Source organism: Malaclemys terrapin, chromosome 8 (assembly GCF_027887155.1).
Source record: "Malaclemys terrapin pileata isolate rMalTer1 chromosome 8, rMalTer1.hap1, whole genome shotgun sequence".
In the NCBI taxonomy this organism is placed as follows: Eukaryota; Metazoa; Chordata; order Testudines; family Emydidae; genus Malaclemys; species Malaclemys terrapin.
The window spans coordinates 2,290,647-2,315,811 of record NC_071512.1 but is presented as its reverse complement, the minus strand read 5'-3'; the positions used below and the strand labels follow the sequence as shown (position 1 = coordinate 2,315,811).

The following is a 25,165-nucleotide window of genomic DNA, read 5'->3' as shown; positions in this document are numbered from 1 at the left end:
AGAATTGGTCCCTATGTCACTTTAAATGGCTCGTGTCACGGAATCATGCTGTTTTCACGGAAGTTAAAGAGACAGTTTCAGTACAGCAAAGAGAAAACAGAAGAATGCTGGCCAAGAAAACGTCTTTGCATATAAGAGGTTTCATCTCACAAGTTCATGTGTAGCGTGTAAACCTCAATTTGATGCAAAAATTTTAAAGCGTTCCGCGCAATCTGAATCTTGATCCAACAATTAAACCAAATTTGTCAACAAAATTAAAGCTGGTTCGTGACAATTTGCATAAATGAATGAACAAAACACTGCGGGGGTGAGAGGAAGTCTTGATTAAAAGGCTGATCTCATGGAAGAAATGAAATGACTGCCCAGACCTATATGTAGCTTTAAGAAGAGACACTGCATTTTTCAAGCCCCAAAAAAGCAAACATTTTACTGAAAATATTTTCTTCACTGTTATGCACCAATGGACCGTAAACCCATAAAGACAAGTCGATGAATAATAGTGGGTCTCATATTCCTGGCTCCCTCCTCACGAGCCAGGGTTTATCAGCCTTTTGTCCAAAACAAACTACAGCCAGGGTTCTACTAAAGAGAACTGTGTAAAATTAAATCCTGCACCAAGCTTTAAAACCAGGCACAACCAGACAGAGCATGATTATATGGGCAAGAGCTGTTGATTAACCAGGCAGAGGCTAATTTACTCTGTCTCCACTTATAATGAGGCATCAGGGGATGATTGTTTGTTATTGTTTTACTTAAAATCAGAAAGTTAATTTTTTTCAAGCATCCATCTTGATCCCCGGTGAGAACCCACAGTGGCCACTAAGTGGCATAATTTGCATATGCCAAAATCAAGAAGGGCAAAACTGGGCTCGTTGCATGGAAACATTTCATAGCTCCATTTTGCGGGTTGGTATTCTGTGATGCTGCTCCGCTGAGGAACTGCATCCTAAAGAGGCCTGTTTGACTGTTGTGCCAGCTTCTTCACGCTATAAAAATCATATTAGACAATGGCCGTGGTGACAAATTTAAACTTCAAGGGGCTACTCTCATTCAAGGAAACCAAAGAGACCAACCGATATAAAACCATAAGGAGCCATAAGACACTTTCAACGGCGGATGGCAAGGGCGCTGTTTGTTTACGCTCAATTAAAGAGGGGGATAAGCCATTGCATTTTCTCATCAAGTAGGTCTGGATATTCAATAACCGAAAGTTGGTGCTATTTGTCGTGTGTGTGTCTTTTTAAGCCTCTAATGGCCAGCTGTGACAGCCTGACTCCGATTGTGTAGAAGGAGCTGTCAGCACAAAGCCCGGCATCTTGAATCCAGACAACTGCTTGCCACCAGTCGAAGGTCTGTACTCGTGCCAGAATGGATTTTGAGAGACAAGCAAATAGGGCATTAATTCCGCCAAAGAAAAACGAAATGCAGGGAGAGTTCAGGATCTTACACTTCAGATGATGGCTTTCCTGTCAACAGCCCATCATTTAGCTCGTGAGCTATGAAGGGCACGGACATCAGATCCCCTTGCCCTAAGCTGTCCCTGTCATGCGGAATGCTGGCAGAATAGCGAGACCACCCCTCTGCAAGAGATTGCTGGCTGAAATAAAAATCCTGGCCATCTGTTGGGAGGCAAAGACGTCCCTGTCAACTGGTGCCTGGAGCCTCAAACAGGCCCTTATGTGGCAAAGTCTCTCAGAACTGCTTATTCTTTAGGGAAAAGTCTGCTCTGCCCCAGGGGTTTACTAGAGAATTCTTCAGAGTTTTCCAGAATGTAGGAGCCAAGCAGCTGACCACTTTGGCTTGAACTTCCCTAAAGGAAAATATTACCGGGAAGGGAGGGTGGGAGATGTAACAGTTAAAAATATCTGCACTGAAAGATGGAGTCAAATGTGCCATGCAAATGTAGAAAACATTGATCATGTTAACATTGCATGGCATGCGTAAACACTGGGGGCGTGTGTGTGTGCGCGCTCGCACGGTGATCAACTCAAAAGCCCCCCCAGAATAGGCAAAGCTCTTAACGGAGCCCTCTTTATCAAAACTCTAAGCTTTTCCTCTGCTTAACAAGCTATGTCATTCTCTTGTTTTATAGGCTGGCGCCAGATCAAAAGCACCGAACACCTACATGAAATACAACAGCTGGTCTCTGGGGTCTGCAAAGTCTAATTCAAAAGCTCCACAATTGTACCATAGTGACATGGGTGCATCTCTCCTTTTCATCCACAGAAGCTGACGAAGAATTGAAGCCTAGTTATTTCGTTCTATCAAACCCCCCAAAATTGGTGAATTCTATAAACTCCAGGAAAGGAATTTTTTTTTTTAAGTCACAGCATTTTGGAGAGGAATTTTCAAGACACAGAGCTTGCCCCTTATAATTTCTCTTACTTTGTTTTAAAAAGAAATCAGCTGATAAAATACTCTATCCCATCTTGAATTCTTATTCTACCGAGAGACAAACCAAAATATGGGCTGAATAATGTCTCAGAAAGCACCAACTAAAGCAGGCTCGGTGGCCATGTGCATCATGTTTTGCCCTAACCCGTGAGAGACCTGGGTTTGATTCCTGGCAAGCAGAGTACCTCGCATCCTGTTCTGCACAAATCTCTGTGATCCGCTTCAGTTGGGTCGCACAGGTGACATGGAGGGAAGAATCTGACCCAGTGTTAGCTGGCTCTGAAGGGAGAACCACTCTTGGCTGGAAACCAGGGGGCTAGAATATCACTGCCTATCATGCTGACAAATACTCTCTCACTGTTTCCTTGTACTCCCCGGTGTTTCTGTATCCATCTGTTGTCCCTCGTCCTATTCTTAGATTTTAAGCTCGTTGGGGCAGAGACTGGTTTTGTTCTGTGGTTTGTACAGCGCCTGGCACAATGGGGTCCCAGGCCACAACTGAAACTCTAGGCACTACAATAATACAAACAAATAATAATAATACAGAAACAGGGGACTCAGAGGCCACGTGAGTATATAGGATGGCTTAACTCAAGAGCATTATCTTAGACTAGGTCCACACAGAACTGCTATACGAGGGTTGTACTAGGGCTGCCAGAAACTAAGTGGTGCACATGCCCTAGATGCAATCCAACAGTGATTAACACAACAGTCCCCAGCCAAGCCCCTAAGGGCCGTCCAGTGCAATAGTACGAAGGGGTGGTCCTTGGGCCAAGTACCAGTGATAGCCCCTTGTGGCCACTGCTCTTCTGGAGGCAATCACACTGGCCTGCAGATTCCCTGAGCACTCTTCAGCCCTTGTGCCTCATTGGAGTCCGTCTAGACAGTCCCCTTCTTTGCAGACCACTCCCGGGTCTGCCTTTTTGCAGTGGTTGCTGCCCCCCTGCCAGTAACAGCCTGCGTCATTGCCCAGCTCTCAGCCTCTCTCCCCCAGCTCCCGGGATGCCCGTACTTCACTCTGCAATGATTTCCCAGGTTGCTGCCTCTTGTTCCCGAATCCTTTCTGAGCCTGATCCTCGCGGACCACCTTCCTGTGCCAGAGGGGACCCCTCTCATGGCCAGATGTCACAGTGGAGGCTAGCAGAATGCCTCCAAAATGAGCCAAAGCAAAAGATATGTCTAGCATGGAGGTCAAGGTAGAGGCTCGAACCCGATATGACAGATGGAAATACAATTCTGCTTCTTATTGGGGATCTGCCTATAACTATCATCTCTGTCCCGCCATGGTTTCCGATCTCATGGCCAACCTGTCCTCAGAAAATAACTTTCTGCACTGGTTTGTGCAGATGCTGAGCTGAATCCACCACCCAGCGTCTACATTAGCTGATGATGGTGATGTGCGTTATCAGCCGTAGGCTGACTACTTTTGTCAATATACAAACATGTCAATAGCATTCTGGGTGTCCCCGGGAAAACATAGCCCGTGTCCTCCATGGCTTTGTTCAGAGGTTGTCTATTCCTCCTGCCGGACTGCCCCTTGGGTGTGGTTATGATAAGCCTGGGTCTGGGTAATATAGCTGTTATCTGGAGAAGCTGCCACCCACTTTTTCAGTGAATTGAAGCTGAAGACCTTTGCACTGTCTGATCGAGTCAGACCTCCCAAACTCGTGGCTTCCCTCCAAAACTGAACATACTCCGGGATTTTGAAATCTAGACACTGTCTCCTTGACTTTCCTCCTCCGGTAGCACTAGTGTTTCATGGTCTTAGTCAAACCTTTCGGATCTATACAAAGCCTCAACTGCTTTGGGTTTACTAGCAACAATACAGTAAATCCAGTCAGCTGGTGCCTGAATTCACGCAAGAACATCTTATTTTATCATTTTATTAAGTACAACTTTCACTTTCTCCCTCCGCTTTCGGGACATTATTTGGTGCGTGCATATTTGGCAGCAGACTGGGATCTTTACAAGTGCGATGTACTATATCTTTAATGCATCCCAGTTCCTTAAATACTTTGGATTCTTTCAGAGGACATTTTGCCTCTTGCTCAGAAGACAACCTGCTTGATCAGATGCATTTGCAGACTGCTCTTCAACCAAGCACACATGGGACATCCCACTCTGCCTTCCAAACCCCGCAGAGTGACGTCTGTCCTTGAACAGACACCCCAGAGTGGTTTTGCCACGTAGGCTCATTTTTTGCTCACTATAGGAAACAATATTTTTTATTTTAGCATTGCAGTCGCTAATCCATCTGTAAGTGATAACCTTCTCTGGACCTAAAGATCAATTATACTACCGATAATTAGATCTCCAATTAGTCTAGATACAGCTTTTTCACGCAGGTTTGTAATATTATTGTCAATGGCCTCACCTGACAGCTTGGTTTTCTATGTATGCCTTTCTCGGTTTTGCATGCATCAAGTTATTCTTGACATTTTTTCAGTGACGTTGTCTAGCTGTTTGCAAATCCCCCCCATGCTCCCCCTGGAATCAACTGTAGCTTCTCAATGCCTCTGAGCTTGCAAATCACAACATGATGGAGGATTTCACCCTTGCAGCTTTCTTTGCAAGACCATTTAACTTCCAGAAATATTAGAACTGTTGCAATCATCTCTTCCAGCCATATGCTAGGTTGCCTCTGAGCCTGAGGCGGCTTCATTTGCTCCAGTTTTGCCAGTGATTTAGTTTACTTCTGACACCATGTATTATAGGTGTGATACACAGGGCTGCTGGAAAGAAAGTGTTGCTTCTTTGCTGCTCCTAGCGCACTGACAAGGATCAGGGTTCTGAAAGGTTAACACCGCTGTCGCATGGCAGGGGTCGGTATTCAATGATTCCAGTGGCTACTCTCACACTTGAGATTCAACATTACAAGGCCAAATTCTATTCTCAGGTACACATGAGGAACTCCCATAGGGTCGGACTATACTGCAGGAACGTCCGTTCAAGGTGAGCTGCATGCAAGATGCAGCGTCAGTCCTCGTCTCAACGCAACAATAGGCCCACAGTCAGCTTCATGCAGCTATGGTAAGAATTTGGCTCTGGATTAAGAAAAACCCACTCTGAAGAAGTCCCCCAAAGGCCTCAAGCATGGAATAAACCATCCTAAACCCATATTTACATTTTAGAAGACAGAACTGAAGGGCAAACGCAGTAAAACAGTTCATTAGGTAACAGCTTGTACATCATTAATTATTATGCAAAACATTGTTAGAGATCCAGGCGGCACAGACTGACTTTCCCAACCCCTGGAAAATCATGTTTGGATGTTTCTATCAGTCCCCGCAATGCCGACAGTCGCAGAACAACAACAAAAATAGACATAACGTAAGGCATAAAAAAAAACCCTGTTTACACCCTGAGTGTCTGTTGAAGCTATTTTAAGAGTAGACGCAAGGCACGGTCACAAGAACGTAAGCTCTCGTCCTGGCCTCTGGCTGTGGCGTATCTGAATACAGACTGCATCTGCAGCCATCACTGCACCCTTCTTCTTTGAAAGGAGCCTGGGCGCTTCAGAGGAAGCTGCACTTTGCACAGTATCTTGCGCCCAAGGGGAATACTCTACTGACGCCTACAGGTCTGATTCATGGCGAGTTGGACTTTACTCCTCAAGCAATCCCATCAGGATGACTCACCGGTAGAGCCGGTCAGAGAATGATTTTTATTCCCCCAGGTTGAAAACAAAGAAAACTATTATTTTGTCAAAAGTTTTCAATTTTCAGCAAAAATCAAAAAACAAAACCAAAGTTCAGCCAAAACTGGAACAGTCTGGTTCAGAAATGCCACTGCATTGCCTCATGCTCCCACTGTCCTCTACAGGTTGGCCTCCTTCATCTGACTACACCTTCCATAATGCACTTCTCCCCAGCCTTGTCCCCCCCCATGTCCCCTCCTTTCCTTTGTCCTTCCATCCAGTTGATTCCCTCCTAACTAAACCCCACCCTTAGCCATTTGCTGACCATCCCATTGTCCACTTTGTTTGTGGGTTATATCCCTTTATCTGTCTTTTCTATTTATACTGCAAGGTCTTCGGGACTGTCTATTATCCTGTTTTTGAACAGCCATGCTAAGCCCAGTAGGGTCCCATTGTTGGTTGGCCCGTGATACAAATAAACAAAACAATAGTAATATGCGAAGGATTTGACCAGGGGCTCTTGTAGGCCAGCATGAGGAGGGTTATAAATTAAAACTAAACTTTCTTTTAAAAATAAAATAAGATCCGAGTGGGAAGCAAGACACATCTCTCCATCACGGCCCAGAGGGAGATTTAAGAGAATTCAAACACGGAGGGCTAGCAGTAGGACTTTCTTTGCCATTGCCACAATAAATATGTCTGTTGAAGGGGAAAACATCGTTGGAAAGGGAAGACCTGCATTCCTGATGCGGAAGAAAAGCTTGTTTGTTCCCAGTACATTGGAGAAATTGTTCGAGAACAGTTCATCCATGTGAAAATATGACAGCTGTAAGGCTGCCAATCTCAGCGAGACCTGTGGCCATCCAGTGAGTGAGTGCTGCTTGCACAACTTAAACCTGTCAGAGGGCAAACAAAACCTACCCAAGGTTTCAGAGGCCAGACAAAACGTGCCCAAGGTTTCAACGCAGGGCAATACTGGACTCTGGGATTAGAGGCTGTCAAACAGGGTTTTCTATGTGTCCGTCTCTCTGTAAAATTAGTAAAACCTCCAAAATACGAATATTGATGTAATACCTTGCAACTGGCCAGCAGATGAAAGAATTTCAGGGCCATTTTGCAGGAAAACTCCAATGCAGCACGGTATTTAAGCATGTATATAACCCAAAGCACATGAGTAGCCCTACTGACGCCAATGGGAGAACTCCCGTGCTTAAATACCCTGCTGAACCAGGGCCATTATGAGCTGAATCACCTCCTCCTGTGCTAAAACCATGGGAAGGAGCGCAGGGAAGGAGTTGCAGTCCAAAGGTAATAGTAGCGGAAAATATCAAGCAGACAAGAGCAAGTTATTTCATTTCTAGTGCAAACCAGGCACTTCCTACCAATTTGACACTAGGCACCAGTCCCCTTGCACACACCACAAAGCAACACCAGAACAGACACCTGGGCCATTTGATCCACTTATTCAAGTTTCTCTGTCTGCTTTTCAGTACACCACCTCCCCTTCTCCATCAGTCACCTCCACCATGTCTTGCTGTCAATCACAGTCCTTCCTAGTGCCCTAATGTCAACCAGACAAAGGATACCTACATTGAATTATTCAAATGAAAACCAACCAATGTGACTATTGCCATTTAATATTAACCACGGCCTTTTGTGCACAAATCGAACATCTACGGGGCATACGTGAGGATAGCAGAGTGAAACTCTAGTATTAAAAAAACTCCACAATTGCTGCTGATAACTTCAGGAGAAAGAAGAAAAACACACTGTGTATTTAAAGACCTGTAATTTCCATTTAAACCCAAATCCAGCATTGCACCATTGTCCGTGTACACGTTAGGGGCCACATCAGGTACCCTGATCACAAAAGAAAAAATTGAAGGCTTATAGCAATATTTAGCAGCATGAGACTGTGCATGGAAATCAAATACAGGCATGGGGGAGACCGCCTATTACCCACATGTTCACAGCTGGATTTTTAGTCAATAAACAGCAGTAGCCACCTTTTGTGGCATTTTTACAACTGGAAATTTATTCTACAGAAGAGAAATTAAACATTGCAGTCAGCCCCGCCACCTCTCCCCCAAATGTAACCACTCTTCATTTGTCAAACTACCTTCATTAAAAATAAATAAATAAAAAGGACCTAATCTTCCTCTTCCTGATTTCAACATTCTCAGTGGTTCTAAGGGCACCAGATCAGATCCATAGTTTGCATTACAGAATGCAAAACTATTTATTAAGAAAGCGCAACCCAGCAACAAAATTATGGGAACAACTTTCCTTTTACTGAAAAAAACCGCATCTTCCAGCTGAAGTCCAGAAAAGGTCCCTGAGATGTGATCGGACATGACTTGTGAGCCTCTCACAGCAGGGCCCTGATTACTGACAGATCCTATTGGTGCTGCCATAATAATGCGGACAGAATAGACGGGTATTTTTGTGAACCTGTTCTGAATTCCAGAGCTGGCGCAGGAAGCATTTTGCTGCTGTGGGTATAATAAATACTTCAGCATTGCAAATAGTTGGAGAAGAACCCGTATAATCACCAAATCACAAGTTAGAACTGCCCAAAGGCAGCCTTAAATTACTCACTGCTTGCTTCACCGAACGTTTCAAGTTGGTTTTCCGTAGGTCTGTGTGCTCTGTGCGGTGAAGTACAGTATAGTATAGCAATTTTTCATCTTCTACATTCTTCAGCTCTCCAATACCAAGTGTTCTAATGCATCATAGAAATTTAGGCTTCTTTGGAAAAGTGTGCTTTGAATTTTCCCTCCCAAGTGAGTTAAAATCCCAGAGAGCGTTTCAGTCTTTCATTATGAATAGAATGAGGCCACAGAATATTCGCCCGGCACCAAAAGACAACAGTGCAAAATACGGCAAAATATAAAAATAAAAACATTGCAAAATAATTCAGAGACAGGTCTGAAGTCTCTCTTTTCCCTGTTTTAATTTTTCCCCTGGGGACTGGCGTTTCAATAATTCTTCTCAAACGGGTGAAAAAGTTATTCAGTGATTGTTGGGGACTGAATATTTCTATACGCTCCCATTTGCACAGCATTCCATTTATCTGCAATGTTTATTGCAATCCAACTGGAACTAAATACCTAAAACCAACAAAAGGTTTGCAGGGTTTTACACCATCTGTGCACCAAGTATCCAAAGGTTCACTTAGAATACCGAGGTGCAATGTATAGTGTACATATGTACACACACACACACAATGTAGGCATAAAGGGAGGGTGTATCCAGCTACACATACACAGATACACAACTGCAGTTGTTACTTTACTCTGTGCAGATAAGGAAGTCTTAAGCTCTGTTTTTCTTTAAGACCCTTGCAGTCACTGCCTGTTCTTTACGAGCTGAGGGGTCAGTGCTTTAGCTGAGCCTGTGAAGGCCTCTCCAGAATTAGAGTACTTTATTATCACATTAGTACAGGGAAAAGTCACATAACTAACAGAATTTATCCTCATTTATTCCGTAAAAGCACTAATATTCAATCACTCTGCCGTTGTTTAATTACTCGTCCTTACACTACTTTTTTCCTTACTTGACCCTTCAAGTACCAGGGTAGGAAAATGTGTTAAAACTATTTTTTTAATTCCACTTAAAATGCTAGACTTTATTCCCTGGAATAAGTATAAAACCAGCACCAGGGTCTGTCATAGTTCACACAATGCCAGTGCATTAGCAGTCATCACGGTGTCATACTTGTGCTAGAAGGACCTGTGTTCAGTGTAAGTGATGACAGATAACAGAATTACTGTTAATTGTAATAGGATACTGGTATTCGACTGCCTGTTCTCTCATGGTAAACTAGTGTAACAGTTCTTAGGCATCAGTAGCGTCCAAGATACAGTTTGTTAAAGAAAACGAAAAGAGTCAACAATCTCCACTTCTGTCTTAACACACTAGGGAAAATAATACGGGCGTCTTAAAATGTCGCCCTCAGCTGCACGCGGTGGTGATGCTAATTCTTTCATTGGGGTATTAATGAAATCAAGATTCACAGTGAAAATATTTAACGACCACTCCCTTCTTTCTGACTGCCTGTTTGTGGCTCAATTAGATACCTAGATCAGATGTTCACCCCTTAGCCTGTGTGCAAAACGGCATGCACAAACTTCGGCTTGCACATGCACTAACGAGCCTTTAAATAGCCTGGCACCTGCGCACATTACAAGTGTTAGCATAGGAACCTGCAAAACCCAAGGGGGTCAGACTAGTTAAAGGGCATGCGCCAAACAAACTTTTCAGCTGGTGTCTGAACCTACAAAGCGCAGATGCAATTTTGTGCACTTCTGGATAGAAGCCCGTCTGAAAACATATCCCTAATTAGATCAGGTTAGATGGAGACATTACTTTATCTCAACAATATTTTCTTTACATGCAAAGCCCAAAGCCTGCTTTCAATTTTTTCCCCTTGATCTTCTTAAACAAAAGATCTGGTCATTATTTAGTATTAACAAAAACCATGTAATTTACTCAAACTGACATGGAAATTTCTGACTGGCACTGGGGACAGGTTTCAGAGGGAGAAAGAGGAAGAGAAATGCAATTTGCGTGTGCATTTTACCATTTGCATGTGCATTTTACCATTTGCAATCTATGTATATCCATACTGCGCCATAAGCAACAACACATGAGAAACAGAGAGGTGCACTACCAAAATGCACCATGTCTGGAGAGTATTATGACCCAGGGACTATGGCCCAAGAGCTTTCAACCAGCTGAGAAGTGTAGAGATCTGGTACAACACAAATGCATGCCCTGAAATATGCTACTGAAATGCTTTTGGTTACATTTGAGCAAAAAACGCCTGGAAGATGAGTCCGTATTTGTTTTATTATACGGGATGCCTGCATAGTTGGTGACATGATCAGTCAATCAGATTTCCTCCATCTTCACGTGCATGCGTGTGTGTGTGTGTGTGTGTACACGCACGTGCCTAGGGAAAGATTTTTCAGCAGTGTTCAGGATTGGTCTCACTTTGCTCTCACAAAAGTCAAATGAGAGTCTGACCATTGACTTGAGCAGAAGCAGAGTTAGGACAGCACAGAGTGCTTCTGGAAATCCACTGTGAGTAAAGGCGCTCCATTGCATCCCACAGCAATGTGTGAGCCTCAGAAGGATAAAAATCTCTCTCTTTTTGTTAAATAAAAAGGGTGAGGACAATGATTTTGCTTTCTGGTACAACACTACCAGGTTGTTGGTTTAAAAAAAAAAAAAAAATTAGCAACATTAATTCAGTTTGGACTTGGTATTTTCTTTTTAAAATGGTGATCATAATGGCTTTCAAATTACACAGATAACTCAGTGTTCTAATTGCGCCTAATAGACTTCTACATTTTCAGTTCAATCATTAGACTGGATCAACAATCTTGCCCAACTAATGTCCTGTGTCTCCCAGTCACAGGCACTCATGTCTACAAGCAAAAGCCTTTTGACTTATAACATTGACATCAACTGTCATTACATTTGCCCACAACATCCTGCACATATGCAAGTTAAAGGGCTCTCGGCTTCAGCTGTTCCTCTGTGTCAGTATCACAGAGAGTGTGAGAGACATTCCAGAGCCTCTGGATTAACCTCGGGGATGACACCCAGTTTCGTCTTTAGCCGCACTAAATCCTCAGCAAAACTCTAACAGCCATGGCTGATTTAGAACCTAACCTGTAAATCTCCTCTTCACACAGTCCTACTAAGGAGATGAGTGGGAATTATTTCACCCAACCTCTCTGGATATTCGTAGAGCAATCCCTGTAGGCGGTTGATGTGGTTAAGCAAAGGCCGCATCCCTTGGCATGCAAATATCACCCCAAAAAGAACATGTGGCACGATTATGTGAGATGGAGTAACAGGAGAGAAGTGCCGTATCTGCTGAGGACATATGTTCACATGGAAAAATCAGGTCACAGATTATACCATGAGTGAAATCCTCATGTCATCTAAACCAACAAGAGTTCTGCCATTCACAGTAACGGGGCAAGGATTTCACCCCGTATCTTTCCTCCCTAGGTCATAAGTAGAGAGCACATTTGCAAGGCTGAGTAGACTAGGTGAAGGGATTCAATCTGATGGAGATTCTGCTGGGAGGCTTACATGTTGATCCTATCTTTACTGTTACTGGGATACTACAATCCAGGAAGAGCCTAAATAAGGCGTATACAGGATATTCTTAAAGAGTCTGTCGAGGAAGCCCACGGCATGGAATGGAGGCTACATAATAAATAAATAAAATAAATAAGTACCCGTCAAAAAAAAAGTTAAAGAACAGAACTGAACACTGCACTGAGCTCCTTAACACAAGCTGGATAGCTCATTTCGTATTCCCATTGTTTCACAGTGTTTAAGAGCATCAAGCTCTCTCACTTCCTTTGCAGCAAGGCGCTCTGGCAATACGGATGGGATCCGGAGCGTTGTTGCTATTTTAAGTGCTGGAAGGAAGCAAGGAACTGTTCAGGCACTCAGCCTGAGCTCTGCGTGTGGCAGTGCAGCAGGGGAAGGTGGGCCAGTGGTGTTTTGAAGATGCAGAATTGTCACAAGGTATACGCCTTATTCTCAGTGGAATTTTTCCTCATGCACGTGCAGGAGGCACCCTGGCATTGCACATGATTTCTGCAAGCTATTGCTGAGAGAGAGAGCATTTGGGTTTTTTTTTTGTAAAGATGACGACACCATACATGGGGCAGGAGGTGCCATCCATAAATACTGCATATGCTGCGGGATTATATCAACCTCGCTGGAACGAGACATTGTAAACGTTTTGTTCATTTTCTGAAAAATGTAGGTGCAACGTTACGAGAACTCAGGACAAAGCAGTGAGACTTGGACATGCAGGACAAAGAACTTTGTAAGCCAGTGCAGATGCAGTGCACTGTTACCTTTCACACCAATTCAGCAAGGTCACGCGGCCAGCAGGAATAGTGCAGCCAGGGAATGGCAGTGAAAAACTTTTCTGTCTGTCTGCACATTTCCGGCTAAGGATACCCCCAGGACAAGAGGGAAATAGACTAAACCAAAAGCTCAAAATGACAGAGATAAGACCAGTGACGGGCCTAGTCCTAGTGGCAGGGGCCAGTGTGTGATGGTGTCTTCTGGGCAGGAGGGTGATCTCTGACAAGGAATGCCAGACATGCCTTTGCTGGAACCAGAACTGTTAACATTACAGGACAGGAAGCCGGGTTAAGTCCCACCCTATTGGATCACTGGGTGTGTCACTGGGGTGAAAACAGATACGAGATCTGTGATCCCATCTTCATTATTCCTCAGGCAGATTTTAGGACAGAGGGTTTCGCGAGGTTCTATATGTATCACAAAGTACTGCTGTATTATTTATTACAGTGGGTCAGCAGCGACAATGGTTGTGGTGACAAGCAGAGCTAAAATGATCAGTGAGTTACCAATTTACAAGGACAGAAAGGTAGGCACTCTGGCTTATCTTCTTCAGAACAATAGAAGTTACAATTAATTCCATTGGCTAGAAAGTGCTTACAACCTAACCGTTCCAACGGTTCCATCGGCTGTTTCTTTAAGAATGACTGTGTTGGCAACTGCTGGAGAGCCAGCAAAAATGTCCAGTATTGAATGTCAAGAGTGATTTTTGCTTAATTTTGCAGCCTTTTCAAAGCCCCAGGAAAGTCTTATTTATGAAGACCCAAACTGCACAATAATCCAGTTAGACTCTAAAACTATTAATCTATCTATAAATACACAACTATAGCTAACAGTCAGTTAAAACGATATAACATGATCACTGCCAAAAACACTGTCAACTCAGAAGTCACAGGCCAGATTCGGATCTCAAGATGTATAAATGTAAATCCAGATTAACTTCATAGATTTACATAGGTGCAGCTGAGAGAATCTGTTCCTGCACCATTTGCTATGCCACAATAAACATAAATGGAAAGTAAAGACAGATCCAAATGCCCAAAAGGCCAAAGAAATGCTGATTTGTTGTATACAGAACAAATAATTGTTATAATTGTTATAGCATGTCAGAGCATACTCTTAGTTCTTACTCTCTCTTTACTGTCCACACATAAATTAAGAGATAGTTTAAGGAAATACTGTTCACTGCCATTGACAAACCTGTAAGCGATCGCATCTGCTGTATTGCTAGACAACATGCGAAAATCCTGTTCTTTTTAACAAAGACAACGTCTCCCAACTAACATGCAACACTGATAGGTTAATACTTAAACTGTGACTCAACAGAAGGAAAAAATTAAATCAAACAGATTTTAGAACAAATTGCTTATGGCTTGGGTGTTTAATAAATTAAATAACAGTACTCCTGTTAATACAATGGGAATCATGTAAAAAAATCCAGTAAAATGACAAAGGGTCTAATTTTGGGGTGTACTGTGCAGAATTTATTAACACTAACACAAAATGACTTAAATGTCCCCAGCTACACAACTATAGGATAAATTTGATCTTCAGTTATAACAAGGCATCTCCACTGAGTATTTCTGTAGTGGGGGTTAATGGCTATAGCTACTACGGACACGATATGCCTTACTGTACTTCGAGAGAAACGAAGACCCTCTTATCCACTGAAGCGAGACAGAGGATTTCAGACAGTCAGAACAAAAAGTACCTGAGCTGGATTTTGGGAAGGACTCTGAGGATAAAACTCTTGTCCTTGCAACAAGTGCGATGAGATTTGCAACGCATACGGGTGGTCAAAGCCCTGATTTTATGTCTCTCCTGAAAGACAGCACCTCCAGCTGCACTATGGTCCCACTGCGAGACTGGTTCAGTCATCGCTAAAAGGGAAGAGTATCTCCTACTGAGTCACCAAACTCCACCTGCTACAGCACCTGGGTTTTTTCCTTAGAGGTCTCACCTTTCTAAATAAAAACCCAGTCTATTAATGCACTGCAGATAGCTCCATGCAGCTTTACATCCACTTTTTTGCTTTTGTATATTCCATAGATTTTTTTTTTTTTGTGGAGAAAAAGAATCAGTGATTTTTGGCACAAAAATCAATTGCAGCCAAGTGATACATGGCAAGTTTCACACCAACATCAGCGTCTTGCAATAAACATGTTACACTGTTTTAAATTCTCATCAACATTCATTTAGAAGGTATATTCTACCATTTAACTTTGCACAGCACACCCGTCTATCACAAAGCAGGAGTAGAATGCAACCTGACTTCCTTTGTCCTAGTAAATGTGTGTGTGGGGGGGTAATTCATTCTGCTTTTGAGGACCACACAGTAATAGAAATAAATGTTAATCAGAGGAAGTCTTGTATGAAATTGTAGGCAATAATGCACTGGGGATAAGAAACGCCCCGCAAAAGAAGAACACCCTCTGAAAATGACTTGCCTTCAGCGTTGCCAATGATTTTAGGATGCTCTGCAGAAAACTTGTCTGGAATTGCTATTGTGTTAATAGTCTAGAATACAGATGGCTCCAAGCCAAAACCCTGAATCAAAATATGTCTCAGCTCTGGGGAACGTTGAGTCCAGATCAGAACTTTGTGGCTGGACTCCTGCTTTATAAGGGGTTGAATCAAAAGTCCAGATTGGAACACACACAAACTTTCGAGAAGTCCAAATTTCAATCTAGAAGCTCATCAGAAATTTCTAACTCAGGCCCCATCTTGGAGACTGGACTGGAAGATCAGGATGTCTAAGGGTGACACTGTCCTTGGAAATCTCTCTATCATTTCTTTTAAGTGTGAAAGAAATGCTGAGTTCCCTCACTTCTGCATTTCCTACTTTTCCCCAAACCATCTCTACCCATCACTCCTTAGAGACACTGGCAAACGAAGCACCCTTTAGGCTGGATAAATCTCTTCCCAAGGAATGCCGTCATTTTTCTCACATCACAAACCTTCCAGTCTAACACTTGACAGGCTCGATCAGGTGCTGTCCAAACATTTATTAAAACATTTTAAATGATGAATATATCCAATTATTACTATTAATGCAGCTAATACTGACTAATGAGGGGGAAACATACTAGCTTGTGTCCCGCAATTCATTACCCCTGCCTTGTCAACAATTCAAAGCCCCAAACCTAATCATCCATACCGGGCCCTGTTATATTTCACACATCACATTTAATAAGTCACTCAGTGCCTATAAATTAATGTAACATGTCGGCATTTATGAGTTGCCTTTGTCGCTGTTAAAGGATGTGCCGGCCCGGTCTACTGCAGCTAGGCAATGACGAATGATGGAGGATGATTTCTCTTCAAACTGCAAACTATACACTGGGGACCACAGCAGTTGTAGTTGTGCGTGCACACACACACACACACACACACAATTTGTATGCATAAATGGTACATAATATGGAAGAGTGTGTGCACATATATGCATTTATGTATTTTATAAACAGGTCTACCCCCAAAAAAGTATAAGGTATGCATGTGACACGTTTCACCGTCCTCTTTAAATTGCTTCTTTTAAAGCCAATTCAGTTAAGTTGGAACAATGCTCCCCATAGGTGTGGTCAATGCCCATTTACTATTGGTTCCGGCTCCTGTGATATTTCCATTTTCAGCACTTTCAAAAATACAGCCCAGGGACGGAAACAGCAATGGAATGTTTAAACCCAGCTGTGTTGCAAAAGGTGCGGTTAGATTGTGTATGACACACATGGCACTAATAGCTGAGTTAGGTGGCTGATTTTTGGGGGGGGAAGGAAGGAGAGGAGAACAAAATTGATATTTTAATGAGTATGAATAATTCACTAGATTAGCTCTTAAAGGCACAACCATGTATGAAAAAACCCGTATATGTGATTTTAGTGTCAGTAATATTTTTAATATTAGTTGTTTTGTTTTTTAAAGGTATGTGTTCACTGCAAAGTAACAGGGGAAAAACACATGCCTCTTTGGTTACAGCTATGGGCAGGTTCACTATTGATGAAAGACATCTGGATCTACACCGACCTGACCCAGTGGATTGGTACTTTAGGCAGTCAGGAATTTTCTGACTCAACTTTTGGTCAGAAAATGCCAATTTATCAAAAACAAAAACTATTCAGGAGACAATGTTGGTGTTGATGAACTCTCCCGATTTCAAAGAGAATTAGGTGCCTCTGGGCTTTTGGTAATCCCACTTGGTGCCTATCTGCATCTTTAGAGCCTACATATCTTTCAAAACCTGGCCCTTCGTTTTTATGTGCCTCGGTTTCCCATGTATAAAATAAGGATCATAGCACTTCCCTACCTCACAAGTGTTGAGAGTATAAAACTATGAAAGATGGAGAGAGAGAGAGACAGCACTCAACTACTATGGAAAATGGAGCCATCATACATAGATAGTCTCACACTGCTGACATTAAAAAGCTCACATATTCTGTAACACTTTCCAAGGGAAAATAAAAAGGATCTAGAATTACAGATACCTTTTCTTTACATTTTTATTAGAAAATTATTCGGTTTACGCAATATCTATGAAATAAGTACACTTCCCAATTTGTTTTGCGGGTGTTGTGTAGGTTTTTTTGGTTCCAATATGTACTAACCCGCTCAATACATCCAGACTAATAGGTATGGTAACATTTTGTTGAAAAGCAAGGGCATTGCTGTTCCTACACTCTACATAATTGGGAAATGTCTAGTGCTGAAGAAAACGCTTTCAGAATACAGGCTGAGGTCAGGCACCGTGCAGCAGCGTGCAGTGCATAACAGCAAAGGCTAGTTGACCAATTAAAGTTAAGTGATGCCTTGGTGTCCTAGCAGCCTGCCATTTGCACAACTTTAAAGGCAATAAACACCCTGAAAATCGAGGACCAGTCGAGCCCCCTACCTGGGAAGATAAGGGAAACCTAGCCCGAAAAGCCCCAAATATATTAAATATTTTAACAATTTCAGTATAGAAAATATAATATGCAACCGGCTATGAAAAGATGTACCAGTGATTCACATAAAAAGCAGCACTCGCTGAGGAGGATTTCTCAGTCCATGCATAGTACTCAGAGGGAAAGTATGACATAAAAACCTTCCCCCTCCAAAAAAATGTAACTACACCTGATAACAGCTAGGCAAGCAGCAAGCTGTGGTGACCATCACTGACTGGCAATAAATTGGGCGCAAGGCTAGTCTGTGCTAAAACATCCCATTATTTTTTAGCTAACCTGTCCTCCCCCTCAACCACTTGTTTGTTTCACTCACCTGGCATGTCCTGTCCTTTGCATTGTAGGCTCCTTGGGGCTGGAACCGTCATTTAAATTGGTTGTCGAGAGCCAAGCACAAAGGGGCTCTGGCTCAGCTGAGGCCAATAGTCACTACTGCAACATACATGATAAACAAGAGCTGCAGGGAAACACGAAGCTTTCTTTTTCCTGCACGCACGTTGCACTAGTAAAGGGGGCCCTGGTGAAAAACAAAGATAGGCTGAGGCAGGTAATTAACGGTACGTCTACACTGCAATTGGAGGTGTGATTGCTGTTTGGGTAGACGCACCAGTGCTAGCTTTACTCTAGCTAGCATGGCTAAAAATAGGAGCGAACCTCCCATGGTGCAAGCATCACCATAGTCTAGGAACACTGGTACATGCCCAGGACTCCAGGGGGTTTGAAGCTCTCACCACTGTGGCTTCACTTCTATTTTTAGCCATGCTAGCTAGAGTAAAGCTAGTGTGTCCATGCCTACATGAGCTGCAGTGTAGACAAACCTCAATAGGCAACGTGGTAATGCATAATCCTTCATCCCCAGATTTTTCATTCTCATCACTGAAAACTTTGCATACTCCATGAGTAGGTGGAAGCTGCTGCCCCTGCTGTCAAAGTCCTTCTCTACAGATAAAGTTGCAGCACCTCTAAGTTGATAAACTTAACATTAACAAGTCACTGGGACCAGATGGCATTCACCCAAGAGTTCTGAAAGAACTCAAATGTGAAGTTGCGGAACTGTTAACTAAGGTTTGTAACCTGTCCTTTAAATCGGCTTCTGTACCCAATGACTGGAAGTTAGCTAATGTAACGCCAATATTTAAAAAGGGCTCTAGAGGTGATCCTGGCAATTACAGACTGGTAAGTCTAACGTCTGTACCGGGCAAATTAGTCGAAACAATAGCTAAGAATAAAATTGTCCAACACATAGAAAAACAAACTGTTGAGCAATAGTCACCATGGTTTCTGTAAAGGGAAATCGTGTCTTACTAATCTATTAGAATTCTTTGAAGGGGTCAACAAACATGTGGACAAGGGGGATCCAGTGGACATAGTGTACTTAGATTTCCAGAAAGCCTTTGACAAGGTCCCTCACCAAAGGCTTTTATGTAAATTAAGCTGCCATGGGATAAAAGGGAAGGTCCTTTCATGGATTGAGAACTGGTTAAAAGACAGGGAACAAAGGGTAGGAATTAATGGTAAATTCTCAGAATGGAGAGGGGTAACTAGTGGTGTTCCCCAAGGGTCAGTCCTCGGACCGATCCTATTCAACTTATTCATAAGCGATCTGGAGAAAGGGGTAAACAGTGAGGTGGCAAAGTTTGCAGATGATACTAAACTGCTAAAGATAGTTAAGTCCAAAGCAGACTGTGAAGAACTTCAAAAAGATCTCACAAAACTAGGTGATTGGGCAACAAAATGGCAAATGAAATTTAACATGGATAAATGTAAAGTAATGCACATTGGAAAAAATAACCCCAACTATACATACAATATGATGGGGGCTAATTTAGCTACAACAAGTCAGGAAAAAGATCTTGGAGTCATCGTGGATAGTTCTCTGAAAATGTCCACGCAATGTGCAGAGGCAGTCAAAAAAGCAAATAGGATGTTAGGAATTATTAAAAAGGGTATAGAGAATAAGACTGAGAATATATTATTCCCCTTATATAAATCGATGGTACGCCCTCATCTCAAATACTGCATACAGATGTGGTCTCCTCATCTCAAAAAAGATATACTGGCACTAGAAAAGGTTCAGAAAAGGGCAACTAAAATGATTAAGGGTTTGGAACGGGTCCCATCTGAGGAGAGATTAAAGAGGCTAGGACTCTTCAGCTTGGAAAAGAGGAGACTAAGGGGGGATATGATAGAGATATATAAAATCATGAGTGATGTGGAGAAAGTGGATAAGGAAAAGTTATTTACTTATTCCCATAATACAAGAACTAGGGGTCATGAAATGAAATTAATAGACAGCAGGTTTAAAAAAAATACAAGGAAGTTCTTCTTCACGCAGCGCACAGTCAACTTGTGGAACTCCTTACCTGAGGAGGTTGTGAAGGCTAGGACTATAACAGAGTTTAAAAGAGAACTGGATAAATTCATGGTGGTTAAGTCCATTAATGGCTATTAGCCAGGACGGGTAAGGAATGGTGTCCCTAGCCTCTGTCTGTCAGAAGGTGGAGATGGATAGCAGGAGAGAGATCACTTGATCATTGCCTGTTAGGTTCACTCCCTCTGGGGCACCTGGCATTGGCCACTGTCGGTAGACAGGATACTGGGCTAGATGGACCTTTGGTCTGACCCGGTACGGCCTTTCTTATGTTCTTATGTTCTCTGGAGTCAGTTGCAAAATAATAAATAATAATAATCCCTGTAGCGAGGGATTCACAGAATCTGTGAAACTTTGCAGGGAAGTAAAGAAATCTGCATGACAATCCCATTGTTTCCTCCTCCGAAGGCCCTACAAGGCTGGCAGAATCGTACAGAAAAACACAGCACTTTTCAATTCAGCCCATTGTATAGATCGTGAGTGTTGCAAGGTTTATTTTATAATCATTTATTATCAGGAAAAATAAGGGTTCAGGCAAGACGTATCTTCTCAAGAATTTATTGTTCACCAAAGTGGTTTGTTTTGCAGAAACATTTCTTTTTCCTCTATTTTTTTCTGGCAGTTCCCTGTGGCTTCATCCTGGAGCCACTTTCATCCACGCTTTCCTTTGCTTTCGAGAGACATAATTTTTAAAATCGTCCTCCTCTGTGCTACCTGCTGCTCTCCGCCTTCTGCCGCGCAGGAATGACACGTCTCATAGTCATTCCTGAACCACAGTCTCATTTTCCCAGCACCACGCTGAGCTGGCTCCTTCCCTTCAGAGCAGTGGTTTTCAACCTTTTTTCATTTGCAGACCCCTAAAAAATATCAAATGGAGGTGCGGACCCCAGGAGGTCTGCGGCCCACGGGTTGAAAACCACGGCTTTAGAACACTGACAATCAGCTGTGGCCCGGGAGATCCGTGCAAGGAAGATTCCCCTCCGAGGTGGGAATGGGGTTCTGGTCCCGTCCTGGTAGCACTGCCCCTCCCGCTCCCATGAAGAGGTTGGGGTTGGCAGTCACCATCCACATACCAACCTCGGGACAGAGGTAGTGCCATTATGGTACACACACAGACTTCCAGCCCTGGAGTACAGATCCCCAGTTACGAGGCAGTCGCTGCTGCAGGGAACCCGGACAGCACAGGGGGCTGGAGGCTACCAAAGCTGGATAGCTGGCATGGAGACCCTGGGGCTCAGTGTGAGGGGTGGGGTTTGGAGGGCTGTCCTCCAGCCTGGCTGATAAAACGACTGGGGAGAAAATTCAGCTAGGGAACCCTCATGGAGTTTTCCATGCCCCTTAGTACTGGCAGCAGGATTCACCCCAGAGGGGGTTGACAGGATCAGATCTGGTTACATTCGGGGAGTGGACACTGGCAGATACAATGAGGAGTGGGAGGAGGGGGCACTATATAGGATAAATATCGACACACATTCCAGTTACGAGCAACTGATCGGTCCCGTATGTGGACCGCGAAAGGTGCATTTATGCTTGGCACTCAAGGAGCCAACTGGGGTACAAAGTCGAGGGGACCCCTGCTGAGAGAACGGGAACGGATGGAGGTGTGTGCTGAGAGGTGGGCAGCGCTAGCGCTGACAACCACAAGGACCTTGCAGAATTTTCACCTCTGGGACACCGCCCAAGAAACTGCCCGACCTCTGCCTTGAGGCAAAGGAAGGGATCCTATGTGAGGTCCCCAAGCAGCGCAGCTCCATTGGCACCATGCTGCCCAACAGCCACACAGGGAAGAAAGATGGGGAGACAGAAACCAACCCTGCTTGGATCAACAGCAGGGTTTTAACACAGGAACTTCGGTGCTGAATGCATGAGCCTCTACTGATTAAACTAAAGGAATAGCTCCATTATGCTGGCAGCTCTAGTCCTTACATGTTGTTCAGTAGAGCGAGACAAAGGCCTACATTCTAGAGGAACAGGGAATTCATGGAGTTTGAAGGCCAGACCCCCTGCTTCTTCCATAGGATGGGGCAAAACCCGCCTTCCCTGGCAACAGAAGTGTGCACGCACAGAAATTCTCTCCGGCGGGCTCTTCCAGTGAGTATGTCCTATGGGCGGAGCAAATCCCCCACCCCTAACCCCATACCTACGAGGCCATACGCAGCGTCTACTGCAGAATCCAACCTGATGCCCCTTCTTTCTGTGACCCAGAATCCCTATTAAAGACTAGGCATGCCAGTTGGATGAAACAAATGCAGGTCACTATATTCCAAGCACCTTTTCTCATAGGCTACGTATGTGCACAACACAGCTCACCACTACAGCCGGGGGTGGAGAGGGGGGAGGAGTGTAACATCTGTCAAAGATTCCAATCTGCATGGTTAACATACAGTTTTGATGAAAAAAATCTCATTGAAAATTGCAATTTTTGAAAATGACAGACCATCTCTATCATGTGTTGAAAAACAGAACACAATTTTCAGCCAACATGTTTTCATTCATATTCACAAGCTTTATGAAAAAATTCATTGAAATTGAGAATTCCATAACGCTTTGATCAGCTCTACTCACCACCTGCTTATGTTACCTGGCATCGCTGCAGAGATCATGGTTAGGGGTTAAGCCCAGTCTCCCACTTTTCCAGTGTGACTGTAGCTTTCTCTCTCGCGCGGAGATAATTATCTGGACCCATCGCTGCAGTATCAGAGCTCCTCACAATCTGGAATGAATTTATCCTCACAAACCCCCCGTGAGGCAGAGAAATGCCATTATCCTCATTTCACACATGGGGAACTAATGACTTGCCCAAAGTCACACAAAATCTGTAGCAGAGCAGGGAACTGGACCCAGGTATTCCAAGTCACTGGCAGTGCTCTAACCACTGCGCCATCCTACCTCTCCTGATGCGCTCCACTGATTACTTTTTAGATAGAAAAGGAAGGTGATTTTAAAAAAAGATGTAAATTCCATCTCTGCGACCTTGCCAATCTAAAACTAGGTTTTTATTTTGAAAACAGTTTTCAAATAAAACTAAAAATGTAACACATTGTGTTTGCAGGCTCATTCACTAGATTAAGTAAAAACAAACAAACTAGGAAATGGACAAGAAAGAATGATAGAACCACAGAGAGGGTGGTAGGAAAGATGATGAAAGAGAGAAAAGGTATCACTTTTCATGGAGGAATTCCGAGTCTGTGTTTAATTGAGTACAATGAACTTGAAAATACACTTGGTAAATGTCTTATGTTAGCTGGACTGTTGAATGTTTGCTAGCACTTAAATACACAAGCTGATCAATACCCCAAAACAAAGGAGCTCAGGTATGTATAAATTCAATGGTTTGTTGTTGTTTTAAGAACAATCATTTTAGGATCAAGAGATAAACCATTTCAGCCACATCTTGATTTCTGTAAAACTCGGCAGGAATTATGAGGCTTAACAGCATCTCAACAATTAGCATATTATAAATACAAAAATGATATATTAAAGCAAGAGGAGGAAAAGGCCAGCATTTTACACCTACAGTAATATAATTCCACTACTTAATGCAAAGTAACAGGCATTAGAGTGTTTGGGATCCTCTTGTATGGTGTTATCTGCTCTATCAGTAAATGAGACTACGTGAACAGTACAACCTATAAATAATTCAAGGCCTGAGATGGCAATTATAGAACCATGCACAACCAGCATGAATATTTTATGAAGGCTAAAACAGCCCTCAGAATGAATCATGGATAGATGAACACACATACACACACACACACACACACACACACACACACAATCCATATAAAGACTCAGCTGTTGGCCAAGTATTGCTTCCAGACATGGCTTATATCTGATCCCTCATACACCTAAAGAAATTCTTCAGCACAGAAGTTACATCTGTATTTTTATATGTTAAAAGATATTAAAAAATAAATAAAGCAAATGCACCGAAAATCATTTTATTAAGGGTGAAACTGTTTCTTTCTGTTCAAGGATTCTAGCAGAGATTCCAAACGACTTTTTCCTGTGCACAAAATGTGGTTGGCAAAAGTAAACTACTAGTTGCAAAGTCTGCTGCTACAGAACCGCCATTGGGAAAGCCTGTAATTCAGACCTTTAATACCCTCAGCAGATAAGAGAGTAGATCAGTAATACTCATTCTTAGAGTCAAGTTCAGATGCGCACATATATAGAACACTGTGTGGATACAGAATTTGTATCCGCATGTCCATGGGTATCTGAAGATTTGCACGGCTCTCCACATATAACTCATTGATTTCAGTGAGTTCCGCATGTGCATATCTGCCTACAGAATCTGGCCATAACTAAGAGCTTGTCTGCATAGGGAAATTTACCAGCAGAATTACACTGCTATCATTATATCGGTATAATTCCCCATGTGGACACTTATTCCAGAACAAGACCTATACACATATTTGTGTATGTAGGGGTGAGGGTGTGCGTGGATAGGTATGCATGTTACCCTTCACTTTTTCAAGGCACTTTACAAACTGTAATTAATCCTCAGAACACCCCTGTGAAGTCAATAGATAGAATTATCCCCATTGTATGGAAAGTACAATTGAAACACACACTGCTAGCCAGTGGAGGAACTTGGATTAGAACTCACGTGGCTTTCTGCCAGTGCTATGCCTAGATCCTGCCGCCTCTCATGCTTAAGCACAGCCTTGGTAGTCGGAGGAGAGTCCGTCTACAGCAGGTTTGACCCCACTGTTTTCAGGCTTGTGGAAGAACACAGCTATTCTTGATAAGTAATGTTCAATTATGAATGAAAGCAGAAAGGAAAAACCATCTGGCTGAAGTACGTGGGATTGGACACTTGACTCTCACTGGTGTTTCACTTGCACCTAGAGAAGAACCTTTTAAGGCTATAGTTTCAAAGCTGCACTGCAGACAAAGTGCCCAGTTTTCCTGGAGGACTGAGTC

The 25,165-nt window shown here is 43.1% G+C and overlaps 1 protein-coding gene across 5 annotated transcripts in view; it reads right to left on the bottom strand.

Annotated features, from left to right (window-relative positions):
- EBF1 (EBF transcription factor 1) overlaps positions 1-25,165 on the bottom strand; it is a 317,608-nt gene that overhangs the window by 120,658 nt on the left and 171,785 nt on the right. The window lies entirely within an intron of this gene.